At 26.4% G+C, this 21,731-nt stretch overlaps 1 non-coding gene across 1 annotated transcript; it reads right to left on the bottom strand.

Moving 5' to 3' along the window:
- Nucleotides 1–3,824: 3,824 nt before the first annotated feature.
- LOC118683509 (uncharacterized) lies at nt 3,825–12,983 on the bottom strand. The gene is made up of 2 exons (XR_011397453.1): nt 11,917–12,983; nt 3,825–4,853 (listed from the first exon to the last, which is right to left on the bottom strand). It is a non-coding gene; the product is annotated as an uncharacterized protein (transcript).
- Between the last annotated feature and the right edge of the window lie 8,748 nt (nt 12,984–21,731).

Below are 21,731 nucleotides of genomic sequence, written 5' to 3'. Positions count from 1 at the left end.
ATATGAAAATTTATTACTTTATAGGCTTTATACAATTAATACTTATATGAAAATTTATTACTTCATAGACTTTATACAATTAATACTTATATGAAAATTTATTACTTCATAGGCTTTATACAATTAATACTTATATGAAAATTTATTACTTCATAGACTTTATACAATTAATACTTATATGAAAATTTATTACTTCATAGGCTTTATACAATTAATACTTATATGAAAATTTATTACTTCATAGACTTTATACATTTACTACTTATATGAAAATTTATTACTTCATACACTTTATACAATTAATACTTATATGAAAATTTATTACTTCATAGACTTTATAAAATTAATACTTATATGAAAATTTATTACTTCATAGACTTTATACATTTAATACTTATATGAAAATTTATTACTTCATAGACTTTATACATTTAATACTTATATGAAAATTTATTACTTCATAGACTTTATACTTTAATACTTATATGAAAATTTATTACTTCATAGACTTTATACATTTAATACTTATATGAAAATTTATTACTTCATAGACCTTATACATTTAATATTTATATGAAAATTTATTACTTCATAGACTTTATACAATTAATACTTATATGAAAATTTATTACTTCATAGACTTTATACATTTAATACTTATATGAAAATTTATTACTTCATAGACTTTATATTTTTTATACTTATATAAAAATTTATTACTTCATAGACTTTATATTTTGCTTCATAGACTTTATACATTTAATACTTATATGAAAATTTATTACTTCATAGACTTTATATATTTAATACTTATATGAAAATTTATTACTTCATAGACTTTATACAATTAATACTTATATGAAAATTTATGACTTCATAGACTTTATACATTTAGTACTTATATGAAAATTTATTACTTCATAGACTTTATACAATTATTACTTATATGAAAATTTATTACTTCATAGACTTTATACATTTAGTACTTATATGAAAATTTATTACTTCATAGACTTTATACAATTAATACTTATATGAAAATTTATTACTTCATAGACTTTATACATTTAGTACTTATATGAAAATTTATTACTTCATAGACTTTATACAATTAATACTTATATGAAAATTTATTACTTCATAGACTTTATACATTTACTACTTATATGAAAATTTATTACTTCATAGACTTTATACAATTAATACTTATATGAAAATTTATTACTTCATAGACTTTATACATTTAGAACTTATATGAAAATTTATTACTTCATAGTCTTTATACAATTAATACTTATATGAAAATTTATTACTTCATAGACTTTATACATTTACTACTTATATGAAAATTTATTACTTCATAGACTTTATACAATTAATACTTATATGAAAATTTATTACTTCATAGACTTTATACAATTAATACTTATATGAAAATTTATTACTTCATAGACTTTATACTTTAATACTTATATGAAAATTTATTACTTCATAGACTTTATACATTTAATACTTATATGAAAATTTATTACTTCATAGACCTTATACATTTAATACTTATATGAAAATTTATTACTTCATAGACTTTATACAATTAATACTTATATGAAAATTTATTACTTCATAGACTTTATACAATTAATACTTATATGAAAATTTATTACTTCATAGGCTTTATAAAATTAATACTTATATGAAAATTTATTACTTTATAGGCTTTATACAATTAATACTTATATGAAAATTTATTACTTCATAGACTTTATACAATTAATACTTATATGAAAATTTATTACTTCATAGGCTTTATACAATTAATACTTATATGAAAATTTATTACTTCATAGACTTTATACAATTAATACTTATATGAAAATTTATTACTTCATAGGCTTTATACAATTAATACTTATATGAAAATTTATTACTTCATAGACTTTATACATTTACTACTTATATGAAAATTTATTACTTCATACACTTTATACAATTAATACTTATATGAAAATTTATTACTTCATAGACTTTATTAAATTAATACTTGAATGAAAATTTATTACTTCATAGACTTTATACAATTAATACTTATATGAAAATTTATTACTTCATAGACTTTATACATTTAATACTTATATGAAAATTTATTACTTCATAGACTTTATATTTTTTATACTTATATAAAAATTTATTACTTCATAGACTTTATATTTTGCTTCATAGACTTTATACAATTAATACTTATATGAAAATTTATTACTTCATAGACTTTATACAATTAATACTTATATGAAAATTTATTACTTCATAGAATTTATACATTTAGTACTTATATGAAAATTTATTACTTCATAGACTTTATACAATTAATACTTATATGAAAATGTATTACTTCATAGACTTTATACAATTAGTACTTATATGAAAATTTATTACTTCATAGACCTTATACATTTAATACTTATATGAAAATTTATTACTTCATAGACTTTATACAATTAATACTTATATGAAAATTTATTACTTCATAGACTTTATACATTTACTACTTATATGAAAATTTATTACTTCATAGACTTTATACAATTAATACTTATATGAAAATTTATTACTTCATAGACTTTATACATTTAATACTTATATGAAAATTTATTACTTCATAGATTTTATACTTTAATACTTATATGAAAATTTATTACTTCATAGACTTTATACATTTAATACTTATATGAAAATTTATTACTTCATAGACCTTATACATTTAATACTTATATGAAAATTTATTACTTCATAGACTTTATACAATTAATACTTATATGAAAATTTATTACTTCATAGAATTTATACATTTAGTACTTATATGAAAATTTATTACTTCATAGACTTTATACAATTAATACTTATATGAAAATTTATTACTTCATAGACTTTATACAATTAATACTTATATGAAAATTTATTACTTCATAGACTTTATACATTTAATACTTATATGAAAATTTATTACTTCATAGACTTTATACATTTAATACTTATATGAAAATTTATTACTTCATAGACTTTATACAATTAATACTTATATGAAAATTTATTACTTCATAGACTTTATACATTTAGTACTTATATGAAAATTTATTACTTCATAGACTTTATACAATTAATACTTATATGAAAATTTATTACTTCATAGACTTTATACAATTAATACTTATATGAAAATTTATTACTTCATAGACTTTATACAATTAATACTTATATGAAAATTTATTACTTCATAGACTTTATACAATTAATACTTATATGAAAATTTATTACTTCATAGACTTTATACATTTAATACTTATATGAAAATTTATTACTTCATAGACTTTATATTTTTTATACTTATATAAAAATTTATTACTTCATAGACTTTATATTTTGCTTCATAGACTTTATACATTTAATACTTATATGAAAATTTATTACCTCATAGACTTTATACATTTAATACTTATATGAAAATTTATTACTTCATAGACTTTATACTTTAATACTTATATGAAAATTTATTACTTCATAGACTTTATACATTTAATACTTATATGAAAATTTATTACTTCATAGACTTTATACAATTAATACTTATATGAAAATTGATTACTTCATAGGCTTTATACAATTAATACTTATATGAAAATTTATTACTTCATAGACTTTATAAATTTACTACTTATATGTATATAATCTTATTCCAACCTCTTGGAATTAAATCACACTCACCACTTCCTTTGTGTTAAAAATGCAACAGTTTTATTAATTTTTTGTTTTGAAATATTAAACGCCACTCAATAAAACCAAAACACTTGCGACGCAGCGCAAAGAAAATGTATAAAAAAATGTAAATGTGCACAGAGAAAAAATGGATTGTCCGGCTCAGGTCCGCTGATGTATTATATTGCGACGGGAATACAACGTTGACGAGGTGTCCGCTTCGACTTCGATACGCAAAAGAGTCCCGCCGCTTCGAGTGTCCGTGGTTTTTGTTGATGGTTGGTGGGGTGATCGCCTGGTGTGTTGTGTATCCTGGGTGGTAGTGTCGTTGTGTGAGGTGTATGTTGCGTGAGGTGAGGTGGTGAATGTTGCGAGAGGTGATGTGGTGAATGTTGCGTGTCAGTGATGTGTGAGGTGTGTTGGTGTAGGTTTTCGGGACGACGTAGGCTCATTTAGCCATCCCGGCCCCCCTAGGCGAATATTAGCCTAGCAGACGCTGAAGTTGTTGCAGCGTGTAGACGACGCTGCTCAGCCCAGTGGCACGGCGGGGTTGTGGCCTAAGCTGACTACGGCGCGTAATTGCGTCGTGGCGTGGGCGCCAGGAACGTGGCTCCGGAGGGGGTGCCGATCGGCGGGGTCGTGCTGATGCCTGCCTTGGGAGTCGCCTGACTACGCCGCGGCGATGGGAGGCAGTTAGTCGACCATTGTCGCGCCTCGCGGTACGGTGAAGGAGTGTGTGATGTTGCTCACCGCACATCTGACAAAGCCCCCTTGACTCACATGCGGTTGTTGCATGGGTGTGCGCCAGACAATTCAGGCAGTGTCCATGTGCCTGGGCGATTTGCTGTCGTTGGACTGGTGGCATCTTTAAATATGCCGCAATGTTGCAACCGGTGTGGGCGACGACATAGCGGGCATCGGAGGCGGTGCTGCTCCGCGGACAGCGATGTTGACGGGGGTAGTGGCCGCGTGCCACTACTTGGCGCGATTGGAGGGGCTGTGGTAGCCGTAGTTCGGGGTGCAGGATTTGCCCCAGGGCGTGGCACATTAACGGCCGAACGTATTGCTGGCGTTGGTGTTGGTGCATTTCCGTCCATAATGATCTATATGGGAAAAAAGTTATTTAGATTATAAGTTTGTCGCATGCTTGTGTTGGAAATTTGGGCCACGTTAAGTGGCATAAATGGGTCGTTTGTTCGACCGACCTTTTACCGGATTTAGGTTTTTTTTTGATTTATTAATTTTAGCGGTTTTTGGTTATTATCGGGTTATTATTTACGTTTGTTCGGTATTATCGGCTGTGGGTAAAAAGCATAGCTTTACGAGCGGTCTAGTTAGTGTTCCGGTTTGCGTACGGAGATCGACTACTCGGATGTGACCGTCGGAACCATGGTGAAGGTTTTCTATGCGGCCAAGCCGCCATTCGGTAGGGGGGAGACAATCATCGTGTACTAGCACGCAATCTCCAAGCTTCGGCGCCTTTTCTGGAGCTTTCCAGCGGTACCTCTTGTGGAGGTCCTTTAGATAATCTTCTTTCCATCGGCGGCTAAAATTGTGATGGAGAATTTTGATTCTTTCCCATCGGTTTAATAAGGATAGCGACTCCACGTCTGGCTCAGGTATGGCCAGAATGGGTGCTCCTTTGAGAAAATGCCCAGGAGTTAGGGCGGTGAAATCGGAGGGATCTTGCGAGAGGATTGTGATTGGCCGTGAATTGAGTACGGCTTCAATTCGAATTAATAAGGTCGAGAATTCTTCATAATTAAACTTGTAGTTTCCAGCTACTTTTTTGAAGTGGGATTTGAAGCTTTTTACAGCTGATTCCCATAAACCACCCATATGAGGAGCGCTTGGGGGGATAAACTGCCAATTAATGCCTTGGGGTGCGTACTTCTGTACAATCTCAGGTGAGACTTGTTTGATAAAGTCCACAAACTGTTTCTCAGTGGCTCTTTTGGCTCCAATAAACGTTTTGCCGTTGTCACTCATTATTTTTGAGGGAAAACCACGCCGTCCGACGAAGCGAGCGAATGCCGCGAGAAAAGCCTCTGTCGTCAGATTTGTACATAGCTCAAGGTGAACAGCTTTTGTCGTAAAACAAACAAAAACTGCCACATAGCCTTTCATTAAAGTGGGAGATCTTAACATTGAAGCCTTTATCTGGAAAGGCCCGGCAAAATCGACACCTGTTGTTGTGAAGGGCAGAGCAAAATTGCAGCGTTCAGGTGGAAGTGCTGCCATTATCTGCGTTCGCATTTTTTGCTTGTACGTTGTGCAAACTTTGCACATGTAAATGCACTTCTTTATTTGAGGCTTAAGTCGGGGAATATAAAACTCTTGGCGGACTATTTGTTGCATGAGGCGGTGCTCGGCGTGTAGCATCAGTATGTGGACATAATGCAGATATAATGTGGCAAGCCGTGCTTTTTCTGGTATGATTATGGGGTGTCGTTCGTTGTATGTCAGGCTAGAGTTGACAAGCCGACCATTCGCACGAAGCAAACCCTTTGTGTCCAGAAATGGATTTAATACTAAAAGTGAGCTCTTTTTATCGATTGGCTTCGAATCTTTTAGCAATGATATTTCTCGGCTGAAGTAGCGCGCTTGAGTAGATGCGATAAGAGCGCCTTTTGCTTTTTGTAAGTGAAGGTGCGTTAATGTATCGCATTGGGGGTATATTGGAGGTGTTCCGGTAACTTTAGTTTTGAGCTGCTCTATAAATTTGATCATGTAGGCAACTACTCTGAGGGCTCGGGGGAACGATGAGAATCGCTCAAGGATGTCAGTATCATCCGATGTTGCATGAAAAGAGTCGATTTTTCGACTTTCTGGGGCAATTATATTGCGCATGGGCGCTTGTGGCCAAGAATCGGGAGATTCTGTTAACCAGCGGGGGCCATTCCACCAGAGTGTGTTGGTGGCAAGATGCAGGGGTTTGCACCCTCTTGTACCTAGATCAGCAGGATTATCAGCACTGGCCACATGTCGCCAAGTGGCTGATCCTACTAGGTCAAGGATTTGAGACGTTCGATTGGAAATATACGTCTTCCATGCATGTGGTGGTTTTTCTAACCATGCTAATACGATTTCGGAATCGGACCATAGATATAATTTATATTGTGCCATGTTTAAATGCGTTTGTATAATGGACACTAGTTTGGCTAGTAATAGCGCTCCACATAGTTCAAGTCGTGGTAGACTTATTGTTTTTAGCGGAGCTACTTTTGCTTTTGCTACTAGTAAGTGGCTTGTGGTCGCAGTGTCGCTTTGTGTGCGAACATATATAGTTGCGCAATATGCCTTTTCAGAAGCGTCACAGAAGCCGTGTAGTTCGACTTTGTGCTCTGGGGCATAATTTACCCATCGTGGGATTTGTATCTGTGAGATATCGTTTAGATTGTTTGCAAACTGGGACCACTTTTCTAAACGAAGTGGTTTTACTTGTTCGTCCCAGTCGGTTCCATCTAGCCATAATTCTTGTATTAGAATTTTGGCTTGTATCATAACTGGCGAAAGCCATCCTGCGGGGTCGAAAAGTTTCGCCACAGAGGATAGAATTTGTCGCTTCGTTATGGCGGATAATGCAGATATTGACTCTGTAGTGTATGAAAACTGGTCAGATATCGCATTCCATTGGATCCCCAGAGTTTTTGTTGTACTTTCCTTTTCGAATTTAAGGAAATTAGTATCTAACAAATTTTCATTTGGTATATTTTTTAGAATGTTAGGGTGGTTCGCCGTTATTTTTTTCAACGGAAACCCTGCGGTATTGAGGGCCTTTACCACTTGTGATAGTGACTCGTATGCTTGTGGAAGACTGTGACTCCCAGACAGGATATCGTCTACATACGTTTGAGTTTTTAACACCTGGGTAGCCAGAGGAAATTCTGACTTGGTGTTTTCTGCCAATTCGTGCAGTGTTCGAATGGCTAAATATGGAGCACAGTTGACGCCAAAGGTAACTGTTTTCAATTTATAGTCGCGGAGTGGACTATTGGGAGATTTTCGGAAAATAATTCGCTGAAAATCTTGATCGTCTTTATGTACGACTATTTGTCTATACATTTTTTCGACGTCTCCGTTAAATACGTATTTGAATATACGCCAATTTAAAATGAGTAGCATTAAATCTGGTTGGAGCGTGGGTCCCGTAAATAGAATATCATTTAGGGAATTCCCCGAGCTAGTAGATCTTGATGCATTAAAGACAACTCTTACTTTAGTTGTTTTTTTGTCTGGCTTTACTACTGCGTGATGAGGCAAGTAAAATGAGTAATATTTGCCATTTACGATTTTTTCGCATGGGCTTACTTCCTCCATGTGGTCTAAATGGAGGTATTCTTCCAACACGCCATCGTATTCTGGCTTAAGCTCACCTTTTTTAAGTAAGTTTTTTTCCATACTTAAAAACTGCTGTATAGCAGAGGTGCGAGAGTGACCTAAGGCGATTGTGTTGGGAAATTGTTGTTTTAGTGGTAGTCGTACGACATACCGACCATTATCGGATCTAGTAGTTGTGGCTTTGTAAAAGTCTTCACAATACTGATCTTCAGGGGTTGTGATTGATATGGGGGGGAGTTCTTCTAACTCCCAAAATTTTTTCAATTGTGAATTGAGGTATTCGTTTGAGATTTCCTCAACCTGAGTGGTCATGGTGGTAACTGGTTCCGAAACTAGTCCACTTAGGATCCACCCAAAAATAGTATTTTGTGCCAGAAGTGTATTTGAAATTTTCTCAATACCTTCGAGTATAATCTGTGGTATGAGATCGCTTCCTAATAGAAGGTCTATTTGAGCGGGAGTGTTGCAGTTGGGATCTGCTAGCTTTAGGTGTGAAACCTTTTGCCAATGATTGCTATTTATGTGATAGCTTGGAAGCATATTTGTAAGTTGCGGTAAGACTATAGTTTCTGCTTGTATGTGCTTATCCGCTTGGGGGGAAATTAAGGTAATGGAGCAGATTTTATTAGAGTTTTGAACTACTTTTCCGCCCATTCCTGTAATTTCAAAATTGGCTAGTTTTGTTGGCAGTTGAAGCCTATTTTGAGCCCTAGACGCTATGAAGGATCGTTGTGATCCTTGGTCTATTAAGGCCCTAAGTTTAAACAGTTCTCCTCGGTGTTCGATGGAGACGACTGCTGTGGGTAGTAGTACTCTACTTTGATTTTCGCTGTGTAGCGTTTGGGTTTTTAATGCCTTTGAGCAGCATGGTGCTTCTTGGCAATTTTCGGGATCTCGCACTTCGGGATTTGCTGTTGCAACTAAACCCGTGGCTCTTTTTGTATTTGCGCTGTTTGGGGGTGAGCTGGAAAATGTGCTGTAATGCAGCATTGAATGATGTCGTTTATGACAATAAACGCAATTAAATTTGCTTTCGCACTCTTTAAGTGTATGTGCATGTGATAGGCAATTTGTACAAAGTCTTTTCGTTTTTATAAAATTGTTTCGATCGAAAATATTCATCTTTTTGAATCTCTCGCAAGATTTGAGCTTATGCCCTCCTGTACATAGTTCGCATGACGTTTGCTTGTACTGTTCGGATGTGAACTGTGGAAGCTTCTATTTAGGTCATGTTGAACGGGTTTCGTTCTGACCATTTTTTTATCTACCCTTTCTGCGATTTCATATTGGGTAGTTAGAAAATCTTTCATTTGTTGCCACGTGGGGCATTTTCTTCGTGATGAGAGCGATTGTTCCCATAGAAGTAATGATTTTTCTGGTAATGCGGCAGTGCATATGTTTACCAGTATTGGATCCCAGCTGTCTGTGGGAATATTTTGTGTCGATAAAACCGACAAACAATTTGAAACAGTGGATTGAAGTTTGATAAATTCTTCACTAGTTTCCCTTTGAATTTTTGGCAAGTTCATTAATATCGATATTTGTTTATCGACCAATATTCTTTCGTTTTCGAATCTTGATTTAAGAGCTTCCCAAGCCAGATTGAAATTATCGTCATTTAGTGCGAACTGTTTTACTATGACGCCTGCTTGACCTTTTGTTTTGTATCGGAGGTGATACAATTTTTGCGCATTTGTTAATTTTGGGTGGTTTATGTAAACGGCTGTAAACATGTCCCGGAAGGACGGCCATTGTTCATAACCACCATGAAATATTTCTGTATCACATGTGGGCACCTTGAGATGTATGCCTGAACTTGCCTCATGACTTTGTACTTGTGGCAGCTCTACTCGCTGATTTGGAGTAGGTGCAATTGCTTTTATTAGCTTAAGTTGATCGAAAATCATTGCTTTAGTTTCTTCGAATTGGTCTAAGCAGTTTTCGTATTTTGCGTAAGCCGAAGATTTGAAATTTTCGGGTAGATCTGAGTCGTCAGATTCTACAATTGCGTCATATGCCGCTTGGAGACGTGACCAAAAATTGTCAAGATTGTCTTTTTTGATTTCTAATACCGATTCAGAATTATCCTGAATCGGCGAAGATGAGAATCTAGTGCAGTATCTTATTAAACTGTCACTTTCCGAAATGAATTTTGTGTAAGAAATGTCTCTACCCCTTTTTTGTTTTGTCGCACCTTGTTTGGAGCGTGTAGCTTCTGCAGGTGTGCATGGACTTTTTTCGTCCGAAATCATTTTTGGTACTTTTAGAGACTGTGTTGTTTTTGAATCTTTTGAGTCTGAGCTCATTTAGAAATTGTATGAAATAAATTAAAAATTCCTCAGTGTCGACTGATGGATAATTCAGAAAATATCTTCGTATATACTCGTATAAATGTGTGAACGAAAGCTATTGTTAGTGAATAGAGTTTTTCACTTCGAACCAAATTAATATTAATTTCCGTATATACTTGTATGTATAACCGAAAAAAATTTTTTTTTTTTTTGTTGATTAGCGCTCTTAATTTCAAATAAATAACTGAAATTCCCGGATTTAGTTGTTATAGATACCGGTTCGTATTTATTTTTAATTTAATTTTATTTACCAATTTATTGAATAAATTTTTTATCTAATTTATTTTTTATTTTTTGATGTCCTTATTTAGGGGTATATAGGTATACCCTAATGCACGGACTTGTAGTTATGTATATATGTACTTGTGCAATTGAGAGCTCGTTGAAGAGATCAATGCACTTTGTACCTATGTTCTAGTAAGCACGAATTATTTGTGCTGAAAAATTTTGTACGCAATCCTGCTTGCTTGCTGCAAGGGGTATTGCGGGATATATGCCAAAGTGGACTTTGAATATAAATATAAATTTAGTTTGAACCAATATGTATGTATATTGTTCAAAATTTAGTATTATTTATATAAGATAGTATGATTTTTATTAAATAATCCGCGTTTTATTTACCGAACCGTATTTACCCTATGTACATATATAGGGTATATAAGTATAAGCGTATTGTATACTGTAAGTAATGCAAAAAAGCGAATCAAGTGTAATCGTAAAAGAGCGCGAGAGAGAAATTGGCAATAGCAGGTAATGTCGCAATTTTCAATAAGCACTGTATGTACGTATGTAAGGTTTTTATTGTATGTATAAATGATGTATAAGATATATACATATGTATGAAAAATACGATATGTTGTATACGATATTAATGATTAATATTTAATGTTTAGAATACATATGTATGTATACGTAACTATGCACTGTATATAATTTTACATATATAATTGTTATATATATGTTAGAAGTAAATGAAGTACTCCTTTTGGTACTTATATATATATATATATATTTTGTTTTTTTTTTTTTTCTTTTTTTTTTTTTCGTTTAACTTCGTTTATTGTACGCAATCCTGCTTACTGCTTAATTAAGCGTAAGGGGTATTGCCGGAAAAATTTGTAAGTATTGAAATACTTAAATTTGGGTTTTTTTTTGTTTTTTGTATATTGTGTTTGGATACACGAAAGTAAGCAGGTACAAGTAGTCAATTATTATATTATATATATATATATATACATCTATCGTATATATGTATGTGTATGACTGTACATATATATTACAATAAACGGTTTTTCGTTATTTGAACCCGCAATTAAAACCGGTAAGTTATACCAAATTGCCAACCGTTACCAAGATATTGAACGGTTTCTTTTGGTGTTTTATTACAGTATCTTGTATAAAATGTAAACTGTACTTCTCAATAAATATACATAAGTATGTTCATAAATATAAAAAGGGAATCGAATTGACTCACTTGATTTCCTCCAAGGGCTTTTGGGGAATTTATGTATATTTGTAATTACGTGTTTGTACGTCTACGTGTGCTTCTGCGTTTCTTCCAATTCCTGTCCTTTCCTTAGGATTTTGTGTGTGCTAGGTGTTGCTTTTTGTGGTGTTTTTTGTAACTCCGCGCCCGAATGTATATTTGTATATTATATTAAATTTGTTGTTAGGATCGCGCCCGTTTTGTTTTTATTGTTGTTATTTAAATGTAATTTAAGCTTTTATCTCTTTTTTTTTTTTTTTTTTTTTTTTTTTTTTTTTTTTGGTTTTAGTCACACCACTTTTTAGCCACTCTTTATTTTTTGTTGTCAATATGCACCTTTTGTATATTCAATTCACAATTCACAGCACTTTGGATGTTTTTTGTTTTTCCTTTTTGTTTGTTAAACACAGCACTGCGATTGTTCTTCTCTTTAGATAGCTATTTTTTTTTTTTTTTTTCTCTGTTCCACTCCACTTGCGTTTTGTTCACTTTATACATATAGCCTTTTTTTTTTTTTTTAAATGTTTTTTCCTTCCATAGTGCCTCTCACTATGGCTCGAAGGACCATATATAATCTTATTCCAACCTCTTGGAATTAAATCACACTCACCACTTCCTTTGTGTTAAAAATGCAACAGTTTTATTAATTTTTTGTTTTGAAATATTAAACGCCACTCAATAAAACCAAAACACTTGCGACGCAGCGCAAAGAAAATGTATAAAAAAATGTAAATGTGCACAGAGAAAAAATGGATTGTCCGGCTCAGGTCCGCTGATGTATTATATTGCGACGGGAATACAACGTTGACGAGGTGTCCGCTTCGACTTCGATACGCAAAAGAGTCCCGCCGCTTCGAGTGTCCGTGGTTTTTGTTGATGGTTGGTGGGGTGATCGCCTGGTGTGTTGTGTATCCTGGGTGGTAGTGTCGTTGTGTGAGGTGTATGTTGCGTGAGGTGAGGTGGTGAATGTTGCGAGAGGTGATGTGGTGAATGTTGCGTGTCAGTGATGTGTGAGGTGTGTTGGTGTAGGTTTTCGGGACGACGTAGGCTCATTTAGCCAATATGAAAATTTATTACTTCATAGACTTTATACAATTAATACTTATATGAAAATTTATTACTTCATAGACTTTATACATTTAATACTTATATGAAAATTTATTACTTCATAGACTTTATACATTTAATACTTATATGAAAATTTATTACTTCATAGACTTTATACAATTAATACTTATATGAAAATTTATTACTTCATAGACTTTATACATTTAGTACTTATATGAAAATTTATTACTTCATAGACTTTATACAATTAATACTTATATGAAAATTTATTACTTCATAGACTTTATACAATTAATACTTATATGAAAATTTATTACTTCATAGACTTTATACAATTAATACTTATATGAAAATTTATTACTTCATAGACTTTATACAATTAATACTTATATGAAAATTTATTACTTCATAGACTTTATACATTTAATACTTATATGAAAATTTATTACTTCATAGACTTTATATTTTTTATACTTATATAAAAATTTATTACTTCATAGACTTTATATTTTGCTTCATAGACTTTATACATTTAATACTTATATGAAAATTTATTACCTCATAGACTTTATACATTTAATACTTATATGAAAATTTATTACTTCATAGACTTTATACTTTAATACTTATATGAAAATTTATTACTTCATAGACTTTATACATTTAATACTTATATGAAAATTTATTACTTCATAGACTTTATACAATTAATACTTATATGAAAATTTATTACTTCATAGGCTTTATACAATTAATACTTATATGAAAATTTATTACTTCATAGACTTTATAAATTTACTACTTATATGAAAATTTATTACTTCATAGACTTTATACAATTAATACTTATATGAAAATTTATTACTTCATAGACTTTATACATTTAATACTTATATGAATATTTATTACTTCATAGACTTTATACAATTAATACTTATATGAAAATTTATTACTTCATAGACTTTATACAATTAATACTTATATGAAAATTTATTACTTCATAGACTTTATACAATTAATACTTATATGAAAATTTATTACTTCATAGACTTTATACATTTACTACTTATATGAAAATTTATTACTTTATAGGCTTTATACAATTAATACTTATATGAAAATTTATTACTTCATAGACTTTATACAATTAATACTTATATGAAAATTTATTACTTCATAGGCTTTATACAATTAATACTTATATGAAAATTTATTACTTCATAGACTTTATACATTTACTACTTATATGAAAATTTATTACTTCATACACTTTATACAATTAATACTTATATGAAAATTTATTACTTCATAGACTTTATAAAATTAATACTTATATGAAAATTTATTACTTCATAGACTTTATACATTTAATACTTATATGAAAATTTATTACTTCATAGACTTTATACATTTAATACTTATATGAAAATTTATTACTTCATAGACTTTATACAATTAATACTTATATGAAAATTTATTACTTCATAGACTTTATACATTTAGTACTTATATGAAAACTTATTACTTCATAGACTTTATACAATTAATACTTATATGAAAATTTATTACTTCATAGACTTTATACAATTAATACTTATATGAAAATTTATTACTTCATAGACTTTATACAATTAATACTTATATGAAAATTTATTACTTCATAGACTTTATATTTTTTATACTTATATGAAAATTTATTACTTCATAGACTTTATATTTTTTATACTTATATAAAAATTTATTACTTCATAGACTTTATATTTTGCTTCATAGACTTTATACATTTAATACTTATATGAAAATTTATTACTTCATAGACTTTATACAATTAATACTTATATGAAAATTTATTACTTCATAGACTTTATACATTTAATACTTATATGAAAATTTATTACTTCATAGACTTTATATTTTTTATACTTATATAAAAATTTATTACTTCATAGACTTTATATTTTGCTTCGTAGACTTTATACATTTAATACTTATATGAAAATTTATTACTTCATAGACTTTATACATTTAATACTTATATGAAAATTTATTAATTCATAGACTTTATACATTTAATACTTATATGAAAATTTATTACTTCATAGACTTTATACAATTAATACTTATATGAAAATTTATTACTTCATACACTTTATACATTTACTACTTATATGAAAATTTATTACTTCATAGACTTTATACAATTAATACTTATATGAAAATTTATTACTTCATAGACTTTATACATTTACTACTTATATGAAAATTTATTACTTCATAGACTTTATACAATTAATACTTATATGAAAATTTATTACTTCATAGACTTTATACATTTAATACTTATATGAAAATTTATTACTTCATAGACTTTATACTTTAATACTTATATGAAAATTTATTACTTCATAGACTTTATACATTTAATACTTATATGAAAATTTATTACTTCATAGACCTTATACATTTAATATTTATATGAAAATTTATTACTTCATAGACTTTATACAATTAATACTTATATGAAAATTTATTACTTCATAGACTTTATACATTTAATACTTATATGAAAATTTATTACTTCATAGACTTTATATTTTTTATACTTATATAAAAATTTATTACTTCATAGACTTTATATTTTGCTTCATAGACTTTATACATTTAATACTTATATGAAAATTTATTATTTCATAGACTTTATACATTTAATACTTATATGAAAATTTATTACTTCATAGACTTTATATTTTTTATACTTATATAAAAATTTATTACTTCATAGACTTTATATTTTGCTTCGTAGACTTTATACAATTAATACTTATATGAAAATTTATGACTTCATAGACTTTATACATTTAGTACTTATATGAAAATTTATTACTTCATAGACTTTATACAATTAATATTTATATGAAAATTTATTACTTCATAGACTTTATACATTTAGTACTTATATGAAAATTTATTACTTCATAGACTTTATACATTTAATACTTATATGAAAATTTATTACTTCATAGACTTTATACAATTAATACTTATATGAAAATTTATTACTTCATACACTTTATACATTTACTACTTATATGAAAATTTATTACTTCATAGACTTTATACAATTAATACTTATATGAAAATTTATTACTTCATAGACTTTATACATTTACTACTTATATGAAAATTTATTACTTCATAGACTTTATACAATTAATACTTATATGAAAATTTATTACTTCATAGACTTTATACATTTAATACTTATATGAAAATTTATTACTTCATAGACTTTATACTTTAATACTTATATGAAAATTTATTACTTCATAGACTTTATACATTTAATACTTATATGAAAATTTATTACTTCATAGACCTTATACATTTAATATTTATATGAAAATTTATTACTTCATAGACTTTATACAATTAATACTTATATGAAAATTTATTACTTCATAGACTTTATACATTTAATACTTATATGAAAATTTATTACTTCATAGACTTTATATTTTTTATACTTATATAAAAATTTATTACTTCATAGACTTTATATTTTGCTTCATAGACTTTATACATTTAATACTTATATGAAAATTTATTACTTCATAGACTTTATACATTTAATACTTATATGAAAATTTATTACTTCATAGACTTTATACAATTAATACTTATATGAAAATTTATGACTTCATAGACTTTATACATTTAGTACTTATATGAAAATTTATTACTTCATAGACTTTATACAATTAATACTTATATGAAAATTTATTACTTCATAGACTTTATACATTTAGTACTTATATGAAAATTTATTACTTCATAGACTTTATACAATTAATACTTATATGAAAATTTATTACTTCATAGACTTTATAGATTTAGTACTTATATGAAAATTTATTACTTCATAGACTTTATACAATTAATACTTATATGAAAATTTATTACTTCATAGACTTTATACATTTACTACTTATATGAAAATTTATTACTTCATAGACTTTATACAATTAATACTTATATGAAAATTTATTACTTCATAGACTTTATACATTTAATACTTATATGAAAATTTATTACTTCATAGACTTTATACTTTAATACTTATATGAAAATTTATTACTTCATAGACTTTATACATTTAATACTTATATGAAAATTTATTACTTCATAGACCTTATACATTTAATACTTATATGAAAATTTATTACTTCATAGACTTTATACAATTAATACTTATATGAAAATTTATTACTTCATAGACTTTATACAATTAATACTTATATGAAAATTTATTACTTCATAGGCTTTATAAAATTAATACTTATATGAAAATTTATTACTTTATAGGCTTTATACAATTAATACTTATATGAAAATTTATTACTTCATAGACTTTATACAATTAATACTTATATGAAAATTTATTACTTCATAGGCTTTATACAATTAATACTTATATGAAAATTTATTACTTCATAGACTTTATACAATTAATACTTATATGAAAATTTATTACTTCATAGGCTTTATACAATTAATACTTATATGAAAATTTATTACTTCATAGACTTTATACATTTACTACTTATATGAAAATTTATTACTTCATACACTTTATACAATTAATACTTATATGAAAATTTATTACTTCATAGACTTTATAAAATTAATACTTATATGAAAATTTATTACTTCATAGACTTTATACATTTAATACTTATATGAAAATTTATTACTTCATAGACTTTATACATTTAATACTTATATGAAAATTTATTACTTCATAGACTTTATACTTTAATACTTATATGAAAATTTATTACTTCATAGACTTTATACATTTAATACTTATATGAAAATTTATTACTTCATAGACCTTATACATTTAATATTTATATGAAAATTTATTACTTCATAGACTTTATACAATTAATACTTATATGAAAATTTATTACTTCATAGACTTTATACATTTAATACTTATATGAAAATTTATTACTTCATAGACTTTATATTTTTTATACTTATATAAAAATTTATTACTTCATAGACTTTATATTTTGCTTCATAGACTTTATACATTTAATACTTATATGAAAATTTATTACTTCATAGACTTTATACATTTAATACTTATATGAAAATTTATTACTTCATAGACTTTATACAATTAATACTTATATGAAAATTTATGACTTCATAGACTTTATACATTTAGTACTTATATGAAAATTTATTACTTCATAGACTTTATACAATTAATACTTATATGAAAATTTATTACTTCATAGACTTTATACATTTAGTACTTATATGAAAATTTATTACTTCATAGACTTTATACAATTAATACTTATATGAAAATTTATTACTTCATAGACTTTATACATTTAGTACTTATATGAAAATTTATTACTTCATAGACTTTATACAATTAATACTTATATGAAAATTTATTACTTCATAGACTTTATACATTTACTACTTATATGAAAATTTATTACTTCATAGACTTTATACAATTAATACTTATATGAAAATTTATTACTTCATAGACTTTATACATTTAGTACTTATATGAAAATTTATTACTTCATAGATTTTATACAATTAATACTTATATGAAAATTTATTACTTCATAGACTTTATACATTTACTACTTATATGAAAATTTATTACTTCATAGACTTTATACAATTAATACTTATATGAAAATTTATTACTTCATAGACTTTATACATTTAATACTTATATGAAAATTTATTACTTCATAGACTTTATACTTTAATACTTATATGAAAATTTATTACTTCATAGACTTTATACAATTAATACTTATATGAAAATTTATTACTTCATAGACTTTATATTTTTTATACTTATATGAAAATTTATTACTTCATAGACTTTATATTTTTTATACTTATATAAAAATTTATTACTTCATAGACTTTATATTTTGCTTCATAGACTTTATAAATTTAATACTTATATGAAAATTTATTACTTCATAGACTTTATACAATTAATACTTATATGAAAATGTATTACTTCATAGACTTTATACATTTAATACTTATATGAAAATTTATTACTTCATAGACTTTATATTTTGCTTCATAGACTTTATACATTTAATACTTATATGAAAATTTATTACTTCATAGACTTTATACAATTAATACTTATATGAAAATTTATTACTTCATAGACTTTATACTTTAATACTTATATGAAAATTTATTACTTCATAGACTTTATACTTTAATACTTATATGAAAATTTATTACTTCATAGACTTTATACAATTAATACTTATATGAAAATTTATTACTTCATAGACTTTATATTTTTTATACTTATATGAAAATTTATTACTTCATAGACTTTATACAATTAATACTTATATGAAAATTTATTACTTCATAGACTTTATACATTTAATACTTATATGAAAATTTATTACTTCATAGACTTTATACTTTAATACTTATATGAAAATTTATTACTTCATAGACTTTATACAATTAATACTTATATGAAAATTTATTACTTCATAGACTTTATATTTTTTATACTTATATGAAAATTTATTACTTCATAGACTTTATATTTTTTATACTTATATAAAAATTTATTACTTCATAGACTTTATATTTTGCTTCATAGACTTTATAAATTTAATACTTATATGAAAATTTATTACTTCATAGACTTTATACAATTAATACTTATATGAAAATTTATTACTTCATAGACTTTATACATTTAATACTTATATGAAAATTTATTACTTCATAGACTTTATACTTTAATACTTATATGAAAATTTATTACTTCATAGACTTTATACAATTAATACTTATATGAAAATTTATTACTTCATAGACTTTATATTTTTTATACTTATATGAAAATTTATTACTTCATAGACTTTATATTTTTTATACTTATATAAAAATTTATTACTTCATAGACTTTATATTTTGCTTCATAGACTTTATAAATTTAATACTTATATGAAAATTTATTACTTCATAGACTTTATACAATTAATACTTATATGAAAATGTATTACTTCATAGACTTTATACATTTAATACTTATATGAAAATTTATTACTTCATAGACTTTATATTTTGCTTCATAGACTTTATACATTTAATACTTATATGAAAATTTATTACTTCATAGACTTTATACAATTAATACTTATATGAAAATTTATTACTTCATAGACTTTATACTTTAATACTTATATGAAAATTTATTACTTCATAGACTTTATACATTTAATACTTATATGAAAATTTATTACTTCATAGACCTTATACATTTAATATTTATATGAAAATTTATTACTTCATAGACTTTATACAATTAATACTTATATGAAAATTTATTACTTCATAGACTTTATACAATTAATACTTATATGAAAATTTATTACTTCATAGACTTTATATTTTTTATACTTATATGAAAATTTATTACTTCATAGACTTTATATTTTTTATACTTATATAAAAATTTATTACTTCATAGACTTTATATTTTGCTTCATAGACTTTATACATTTAATACTTATATGAAAATTTATTACTTCATAGACTTTATACAATTAATACTTATATGAAAATTTATTACTTCATAGACTTTATACATTTAATACTTATATGAAAATTTATTACTTCATAGACTTTATATTTTTTATACTTATATAAAAATTTATTACTTCATAGACTTTATATTTTGCTTCGTAGACTTTATACATTTAATACTTATATGAAAATTTATTACTTCATAGACTTTATACATTTAATACTTATATGAAAATTTATTAATTCATAGACTTTATACATTTAATACTTATATGAAAATTTATTACTTCATAGACTTTATACAATTAATACTTATATGAAAATTTATTAGTTCATACACTTTATACATTTACTACTTATATGAAAATTTATTACTTCATAGACTTTATACAATTAATACTTATATGAAAATTTATTACTTCATAGACTTTATACATTTACTACTTATATGAAAATTTATTACTTCATAGACTTTATACAATTAATACTTATATGAAAATTTATTACTTCATAGACTTTATACATTTAATACTTATATGAAAATTTATTACTTCATAGACTTTATACTTTAATACTTATGTGAAAATTTATTACTTCATAGACTTTATACATTTAATACTTATATGAAAATTTATTACTTCATAGACCTTATACATTTAATATTTATATGAAAATTTATTACTTCATAGACTTTATACAATTAATACTTATATGAAAATTTATTACTTCATAGACTTTATACATTTAATACTTATATGAAAATTTATTACTTCATAGACTTTATATTTTTTATACTTATATAAAAATTTATTACTTCATAGACTTTATATTTTGCTTCATAGACTTTATACATTTAATACTTATATGAAAATTTATTACTTCATAGACTTTATACATTTAATACTTATATGAAAATTTATTACTTCATAGACTTTATACAATTAATACTTATATGAAAATTTATGACTTCATAGACTTTATACATTTAGTACTTATATGAAAATTTATTACTTCATAGACTTTATACAATTAATATTTATATGAAAATTTATTACTTCATAGACTTTATACATTTAGTACTTATATGAAAATTTATTACTTCATAGACTTTATACATT

The sequence above is a fragment of the Bactrocera oleae genome, unplaced genomic scaffold (genome assembly GCF_042242935.1).
Source record: "Bactrocera oleae isolate idBacOlea1 unplaced genomic scaffold, idBacOlea1 ctg00000009.1, whole genome shotgun sequence".
NCBI classification, from domain to species: Eukaryota; Metazoa; Arthropoda; class Insecta; order Diptera; family Tephritidae; genus Bactrocera; species Bactrocera oleae.
The sequence above is the reverse complement of the archived record's forward strand: the minus strand, read 5'-3'. Positions and strand labels throughout refer to the sequence as shown.